The sequence below is a fragment of the Dipteris shenzhenensis genome, unplaced genomic scaffold (genome assembly GCF_047967505.1).
Source record: "Dipteris shenzhenensis isolate YYH24624 ecotype China unplaced genomic scaffold, Dip_SZ_1.0 scaf0494, whole genome shotgun sequence".
Classification (NCBI taxonomy): Eukaryota; Viridiplantae; Streptophyta; class Polypodiopsida; order Gleicheniales; family Dipteridaceae; genus Dipteris; species Dipteris shenzhenensis.
Window position 1 is genome coordinate 10001 of NW_028239800.1, and position 9281 is coordinate 19281.

The following is a 9281-nucleotide window of genomic DNA, read 5'->3' on the forward strand; positions in this document are numbered from 1 at the left end:
CCTTGATCTGCAAGACGTTAACCACTCGAAGACCCAAAGCTTTCTTCGAGACTTCATGAACCTCGCGTACACCCTAACTCTCATTATAGGAAGAAGCAGTAATGATAGCAATCCCTTTTGCCTTCTCGGATAGAGCCTACGAATCGGGGGGGGGGCTGGTGTGGAAGATCTCGGTCATGGTTGATCTTGGTCGTGATTGATCGCCCCCCCCCCAACCCCAAGATGCATATCGATCGATCACCAATCACTAGTTTCTATTTCTCCTTTTCCGGAAAACATAGTAGAATAGTCACAGGATACTTATAGAGGTATAAGGAATATCTTGGAAAGGAGAAGAAAAAAACTCTTAGGAGACAAGAGAAACGAAGGCAGTTAGCAGTAGAATAATACCAATCATCAATCCGAATGAATAAGAAGATACTCTCCCGCCCATGGAACCCCACGATCCGTATCGATATCAATAATTGCAGGCGGGTGGAGGATCCATAAACTTGAATCCATAAATGGAATGAATGAGTCTACGGGGGGAAAGTATGGATAAGGGGTGAAAAATGAAGAAAAAAGGGGAAAGAGAACGTGAGGGGGAGGGGGGGGGAAGTGGGGGATAGTCGGGATGAAGAAAATGAATCGGAGCTTTGCGAAACGAAAGTAGCAGTTTATGGAAAGGGTGGAATTGGTAAGTCAACAACAAGTTGTAATATATCAATAGCTTTGGCGAGACGCGGAAAACGGGTATTGCAAATTGGATGTGATCCGAAACATGATAGTACTTTCACCCCCACGGGATTCTTGATACCTACCATTATAGACACTTTGCAATCGAAGGATTACCACTATGAAGATGTGTGGCCTGAGGATGTCATTTATAAGGGTTATGGCGGAGTGGATCGTGTTGAAGCAGGGGGACCACCTGCGGGAGCTGGTTGTGGGGGATACGTAGTGGGAGAAACGGTTAAATCATCGAAAGAATCGAATGCTTCTTATGAATATGATACTACTCTATTCGACGTTTTAGGGGACGTAGTCCGTGGAGGTTTTGCCGCTCCATCGAATCATGCGGATTATTGCATTATTATCACGGATAATGGATTCGATGCCCCTTTTGCAGCAAATCGTATTGCTGCGTCGGTTAGGGAGAAGGCACATACCCACCCATTGCGATTAGCAGGTTTGGTGGGGAATCGGACATCTAGGAGAGATCTCATTGATAAACATGTAGAAGCCTGCCCGATGCCTGTGCTGGAAGTGTTGCCTCTCATTGAGGACATTCGGGTCTCGAGGGTGAAGGGGAAAACATTGTTTGAAACGGCTGAATGTCAATCAGATCTCAATTATGTTTGTGATTTCCATCCCAATGTGGCGGATCAGATATTGTCTCGACCAGAAGGGGTTGTGCCAAGGGAAATTCCAGATAGAGAATTATTCAGTCTGCTCTCCGATTTCTATCTGAATCCCGATGGTGGGGGGCAGAGGAATGCCCAGCAAACTCAACAGGATATTCTGCTTGATTTTACGATGATTCGAAACCGAAACTGCAAATTTCTTGTATGTGTACCCTTTCTGAGGAAACCCTTTCACGAAGACTCCCGAAACTCTCACTTTTGAATGTGAAACCGGAAATTATCACACTTCTTGCCCCATTAGTTGTGTGGCTTGGTTATATCAAAAGATCGAAGACAGCTTTTCCCCAGTGGTAGGTACAAAGACTTGTGGTTATTTCTTACAGAACGCTCTTGGAGTTACGATCCTTGCGGAACCTCGTTATGCAATGGCAGAGTCGGAAGAGGGGGACGTCTCGGCCCAATTAAATGATCAAGGGGAATTGGAGAGAATTTGTATCCAAATAAAACGAGATAGAAACCCTAGTGTCATTATTTGGATTGGCACATGTACCACGGAAATAACAAAGACGGACCTAGAAGGCATAGCACCCAAGCTAGAAAACGAACTTGGAGTACCAATTGTAGTTGCGCGGGCCAATGGATCGGATTATGCTTTTACTCAGGGAGAGGATACTGTATCAGCTGCCACGACGCATCGGTGTCCGGAATTTGACATATCTAGACACGAACAGAAACAGGATTTAGTTGGGGGTGTTGACACTGCGACGACGGAAGCGGGGGGGGCTAATCCGGAGGGACGGAAATTAAAGAATCATGCTTCAGTTCTTTTTGGATCTCTAACTTCAACTGTAGCTTCTCAACCGAATCCGGAATCGAAACGTCAATCCATTCAGGTATCGGGGTGGTTACCCTCCCAGAGATATACTGAACTTCCATCATTAGGCAAGGGAGTGTATGTTTGCGGCGTGAATCCCTCTCTGAGCCGTACAGCGACGACTCTGATGCGGCGTCGTAAATGCCAGTTAATTGGAGCACCTTTTCCTATTGGTCCTGATGGGACGCGTGCTTGGATAGAAAAGATTTGTTCCGCCTTTAATATGGAACCTCAGGGTTTGAAGGAGAGGGAGGATGAGATATGGAAGAGTCTGAGAGACTATCTTGAGATAGCAGCTGGTAAATCTATATCTTTTACGGGAGATAATCTATCAGAAATTTCTATAGCAAGATTCCCAATTCGCTGCGGAATGGTTGTCTACGAAACAGGTATTCCCTACATGGATAAACGATATCAAGCTGCCGAGCCATCTTTCTCACGAGATACTTGCAAAGAGATGGGTACACTCATGCCACGGATCGTGGAAAAACCGGATAATTATAACCAGATACAGCGTATGCATGAATTAAAACCTGATTCAGCAATTACTGGAATGGCTCATGCCAATCCTTTAGAAGCAAGAGGTATTGATACAAAATGGTCTGTCGAGTTCACCTTTGCCCAAATCCATGGATCCACTAATGCGAGGGATGTGCTTGAACTTGTTACTCGTCCCCTACGGCGTAATAATAATCCGGGGCGTCTGGGTTGGAGTAACCTGTCGAAGCAGATGGTAACAAATCACTAAATTATAGAATTATTGGGTGACGGGAAGTGACCATTGAGGGAAATGCATAGAGACGTCTCCAAATTCTTAATCATGGGATTCTGTCTCCTCATGATTAAGAAATCCATCGACTCCTTTCCGAAGGAGTTGCTGTGCTAGCTACGGGAGTGGTACGGAGAGGTTGCCGGCACTCTACGGGAAAAAAAAAAAACTGAAAAATATGGGAAGGAAATAATTATGAACGTAGAAAGCGTTCAAATGTCGTTGTATCTACTGCAGGTTTCGCTGCTTACTCGGGTGAAGGTGGCAGGTCCACCTATAATATTCGGACTATATTATGGATTACTAACAACATTACCCGTTGGACCCTCCCAAATACTATCCATAAGAGCTTTTCTTTTGGGAGGGAATCTTAGTGGTACCGTCGCTTTGAGTGGTTTGATGATGGGATAGCTACTAATATTTCTGTCAATATTCTGTTCACCTCTATATGCATTGATAGTGAAACCACATGTTGTAACTGTCCCAATAGTACCATACATGTTATTTTACTGGTTCCGAACCAAGGATTTACCGGATTATCGAACTCTACGTCCGACCAATTCACTCAGTGACTTTCGAATCGGTAATATATTCTTGGATAGTTTCATTTTCCAGATTTTAAATCCAATTCTTTTACCAAGTCCCGTATTGGCGAGACCAATTCACCTATTTATTTTTCGATATAGCAACAACATAACATTTCTGATTAGTAGTTTCGTGGGTTGGTCACTCGGTCATATGTCATTCAGCTACTTGTCCAGATTACTTCTGGTTCGCGTAGAATATGATTCACCCATACTCTACCTGCTGATGAAACGCGTCATTTACAAAACTTTTAGTATTGTTGTTCTCATTAATGTACTGGTTTATTTGGGTAAGGCTCCAGTACCTCTCTTCACCAAGAATTTTGAAGACGAACTTGTCTTGCTCGATAACAATCTCCGGGAGTTGTCAGATTCGATGCTATGGATTTTCAAGTCGTGGCCCACGTCCTTGTTCGACCCATACAAACCAAATCGTCCTTTACGATATATAGAGAATAGCCGATTCGGCGGCGATAGCTTAGTGAAGAAGCAAGTATCAAATCACTTTTTCAGCAAATGTTTGACTAGTGGAAAACAGCGGTTGGCTCTCACGGCGTTACCCAGTTTGTCGATCTTTGGAGACCAGTTAGGAACCTCGTTAGAGGATTCGGATATGCCACTTCCAGCTCATCATCTGCATGAAGACTGGATTTTGAACCAATTCAGGAAAAACAAGGATTTGAATAATGAGTTAAAGGACCGAATTCGATTCCTAGACACCGAGCCTATCTTCTGGAAAGCGATGGAAAGAAGGACCGGATTGGCTGATAACGGAGGTGAATTACCTAAGATTTATGATCCATTTTTGAATAATTCATGTCGTGCTAGGATTCCAAACTCGGATTCATTCTGGATACTGTCTGATTCATTGGCATCGCAAGCGGTTGACAACAACGAGTATGCCAATGAATTGAATTCCGGTAATAAGATTCGGGATTGGGTGTCTATCAGGTATAAAGAGTTGAGAAGCAATGAGATTCCTCTTCCCCGGGAAGCATTACCTAAAAATGCTTTGCAAATATTTATTTTCATGTTCGAAACACCGGATGATGCCGTGATTGAAGATGTTGTGGGAGAAACAAACTATTCAGTTTCGAAGGGTGATTCCACCCCCGTAACTTGGGATCAAGTCTTCAAATTTTCTTCATCTCCGACAGAGTTAGCTTTATTCTTCACCTATCTCAGAGATGATTGTGGTGCCTTCGATTGGATCCGCTTGCTAGACGTACCTCTAATTGGTGGGGAAAGACTTGACTCTTCAAAACAAAAAATACGTTCGATCCTCGAGATTGAGGAACTGTCGGAGGAATTGGCCCGCAATACTCACTTAATATATGATAATAGGTTCGATGTCGCGGGTGGGTCAACTGATATTCGTAACAGAAAGTTAAAAAATTTAGCAATCAGCGTCGGGAAGACGCGGCTGAAAACACGCAGACTGGTCAAACGTTTTGCAAAAAGCTCTGATTTTCGTCGGAAACCTATAAAAGGCTCTATGCGCTCCAGAAGACGTAAGACACTGGTTTGGGAAGTATTTCAAGATAAGGCACATTCACCTCTCTTCTTTAGATTAATGGAACTACCCACTCCGTTTCGATTTCCTGCCGGAGAATTAACTGGTGTAGATTTTGAGGAATCGGCCGGTGACGCGAGGAGAGAAACTAGTACCCAACCCGAACAGGAACTAATATCTCTTTCATCCTCGAGAGAGGGGGAGCGAGCGAAATCCGACCGCCCAGCTATAGCAGCTAGGTTCGATGTGAGTTCCATCCACACGGGGCGGGGTTTATTATTGGTTATGCAATCGACTCTTCGGAAATATGTGAAACTGCCTGTATTGATAACACTCAAGAATTTCGGTCGTATTTTATTTTTTCAAGCTCCCGAATGGGATGAGGATTGGAGTGAGTGGCGCAAAGAATCCCACATCAAATGCACCTACGACGGCGAGGGATTCTCACACACTCGTTTACCCGGTCGTTGGTTGAAGGAGGGTCTTCAGATAAAGATTTTGTATCCTTTCCGGTTGAAGCCTTGGCGTACTCGCGGGAGGAGGCGCCCAACCATTTTGGAAAATGATATGAATCCCAGGTATCTCAAGACTCGGGAATCGGGGAGAAAAAATAGATTGAGGCGAGGAAAATCTCCATCTAGCTATTTAACAGCTTGGGGATTCCAAACAGATGTACCTTTTGGAACTATTAAGAAAGATCCCTCCTTCTGGAAACCTATCCGGAAGAAATTGATGAGAATTTTGAGACGTAGTCTCGCATTGCGGACTAGGCAAATGCGTCGTCTCTACTCCAAATTGGGTGTATCCGCAAGGTTTCCATTGGGGAAATTGAATTTCCTTCGTAAAATTGAAGGGATTTGGGAGAATTGGAGTGGAACCGATTTTGTTGGGGGAGATATTCCAAATGATACAGGGACCGGGTGGAAAGAGGGGCCGTCACACGGTGAACCAGGTACTGGTGGAATAGATGAAACATCAATTCCCATTGATAATAAATCCCGATACTTTGCGGGTACCGATGATGAACCAGTAAAAGATACCGTTGGTGGATCCAAATCCGAACCCGAATCAGACATGCATGCATTCAGAAATCTGTTAACCGAAGGGGTTGGCGGGGGTGGGCGTAGCACCAAATCACTCCGTTTTAGTAAACCGGGAATAGATGACAGACTAATTAATACAAATCTGACTAGTTCTTTGAGATTCCAAACGAAATTAGTCAATATTCAGGGAATTTATTTGAGATCCCGCATATCGGTCGCAGAATTGTTTGAGAAGTATCTTCTACTAGTAGCGGGATTATTTCGAAGAGTCAATAGAGCTTTTGCTCATTATCTCGACAATTTTGCTAGATTTCGGGTGCAACTGGTGAAAGTGACGAATCAAGTTGGTGGGGTTCATGGGGATGCAAACCACCCAATTCTAGCTATTTCCGGAATTAGGGAGGGAATACCGCGAGTTATCGATAATCAATCTATAGGATTACCGTCTCAGGCGCACATTCACGACATTCTGTGGCATGTAAGCATGAAAAACAACCTGGATTTGGATTCTTTGATGGAAATTGCGGAAGATAGCAAGGATGCGGGGTATCTCGATAACCGGAAGGGATGTAAGGATAATGAGAATCTGGATGATGCTTCGGAAGATTGGAATTATCCGCGCGGTGATCATGGTTGTTATCCGAAAGGGGGAGGGGAAACCCCAGAATTTTTTGATGGCGGTAAACATGACGGGGGAAAGAGCGATTCCGTGGGATGTCCCGATGACAGAACTGGCGGGATTGTACGTGGGTATGGTATCGATGAACATATTAATAATTTTGCTACGATGCGGGGACTTTCCAAACAACTTTGGGAATTGAATGCAAATGATTTGGGGAGTTTGTTAGGCTGTCCCGACAAGTACAACCTGTCATTGGAGTTATGGCAAAAAATTGCACCGAAGAGATGGAGATCGGACATCGAAAATTTATATGGATTCAGAAGCATCGGGGGAAGTTTTCTCGCCGAGCATGAATATGTATTTCGTGATAGACAAAACGATTATTCCATATATACTGAAACCCCTTTCCTCAGAGATCGAGTGAGAAATATCAATAAACGTCGTAAATACAGTTATTTGTTACATAGTTTTATTGATTCCTCACGAGATGTAGATATACAAAAATTTCCGGCGGGGTGGAATGCGGCGATAAGGGAAACTCGTTTAGGGAATCGTATCAGAGAACTTATTGCAGGGAAGGGAATTTCTCATCCACGAATACTTGATCCGGAACGTGAGTTGAATCCGAAATCCGATTTGGTGTTGTGGGTAATTCCGGATCCCGCGGAAGCAAAGGATGTATACGAAACAAGATCGAAATTTGTACCTGGGACTTCTATTTTGTGGGAGAGGGTTCCCGCTACCCCAAATGAAAGATTTCAGAGATTAGGCACGGATTACGGGTTACAGGAAGAAGAGATTGATTCGGATGAAATACTTCTAAGAGAGAGGGGGAGTCACTATTATATTTTTCAATGGAAATGGGAATCCGAAGCATTAGAAAGAGAATTATAAAGACTGAGGGATTTGATATCTCTCATCAACGTATTAGAAAATGAGCAGGATCTTACTTCCTTCTGTGTCAATATGGGTATAGATTGCGATTTGTTGAATCTTTTTCTCAACGAAGAGAAACGCGAGATTCTAGATGATTTGTTTGTTATTTCAGCCCATCGTTTACCGCGAATATTCGATGATTAGATTCTCATGTATAAAATGGTTAGTATCCCACTGAAATTTCGAAACAGATTCAAAAGAAGATTGAATAGAAATATATTTGGCGGGTGCATGCTGCGTTTGTCACTCATCAATGGGGAGAGGAATAGGAATCGCTCCTATCTCCATAACATCGAAGATCTCCTGCTTCCGAGACATCGTCGCAAATCGCGATTTCTCAGATCCCTATTGATTTTGAGCTCCGTGAAATCCGAAAGGGACCCTTTGGGCTACCCTTCTGGAGTGGAATGGATGAACAAGAGTGAAGAGTCTAGCGACCTGAGTGGGACTCAGAAAATCAAACGTTTCCTTTGGCCCAGTTATCGCTTAGAAGAATTAGCTTGTATGAACAGATTCCGCTTCGACACAAATAATGGAAGTCGATTTGCCACGCCCAGAATACGCATGTATCCCATTATTTGAGACGGGGGGGAGAATACGTAGATTCGACAATTTGCTCGACTAATATTACTAACATCTTGGTAATCTCAATCAAGTGTGTGATAGAAGGAGGGGCAGATACCTACCTTACTTATCAGATGCGGAGCTGTAACTACTCGTTGGTGGGAAACAAATTCCCACCGATAACCGAATCTATTGAGTGACGATTTCCCCGATTATAGGAGTATTCATCTCCCTCGCTCGGACCAATACTACCCGAATTAGTAGGCAAATCCTATACAATGAATTCGATAAACAATTATTATTACTACTATTACGGATAAGGCTATATCTACCAATTCGACGTTGATTTGTGAGAAAGGGGATACAGGGTCTGCTGAGTCTCAAATATGCTACTTGACCGATCAAGTCTCGAAACTCACTTCTCATTTGAAATCACATTCCAAGGATTACTCCTCTCAGAGGGGTTTGTGGAAATTATTGGGAAGACGCAAGCGTCTCTTAATTCATTCATCCAAAAAGGATCCGACTTTATACGATAACATAATAAGCAACTTGGGTATTCGGAGATTGAAGAGACGCCGATTCCAATTTATAGAAATCCAGTTCTACCGAAGCTAGGGTCTGCAAAAATTACCAGGAACATAATTCATGGGTATACCTCCTACGAAAGTGGATCCAGTTATAGTGAGTATGGGTCCCCACCACCCGTCGATGCACGGTGTCCTTCGACTTATTGTTACTCCAGACGGTGAAAATGTCGTTGGTTGTGAACCAATACTTGGCTATTTACATAGAGGGATGGAAAAAATTGCTGAAAACCGGACGATTCTGCAGTATCTTCCCCACGTGACGAGATGGGATTATTTAGCCACCATGTTTACCGAGGCAATAACAGTGAATGCGCCGGAGAAGTTGGCAAATATTCAAATACCGAGAAGAGCTAGTTACATACGAGTTATTATGCTCGAGCTAAGTCGAATAGCTCCCCACCCGTCATGGCTCGGACCTTTTCTGGCGGATGTCGGTGCACAAA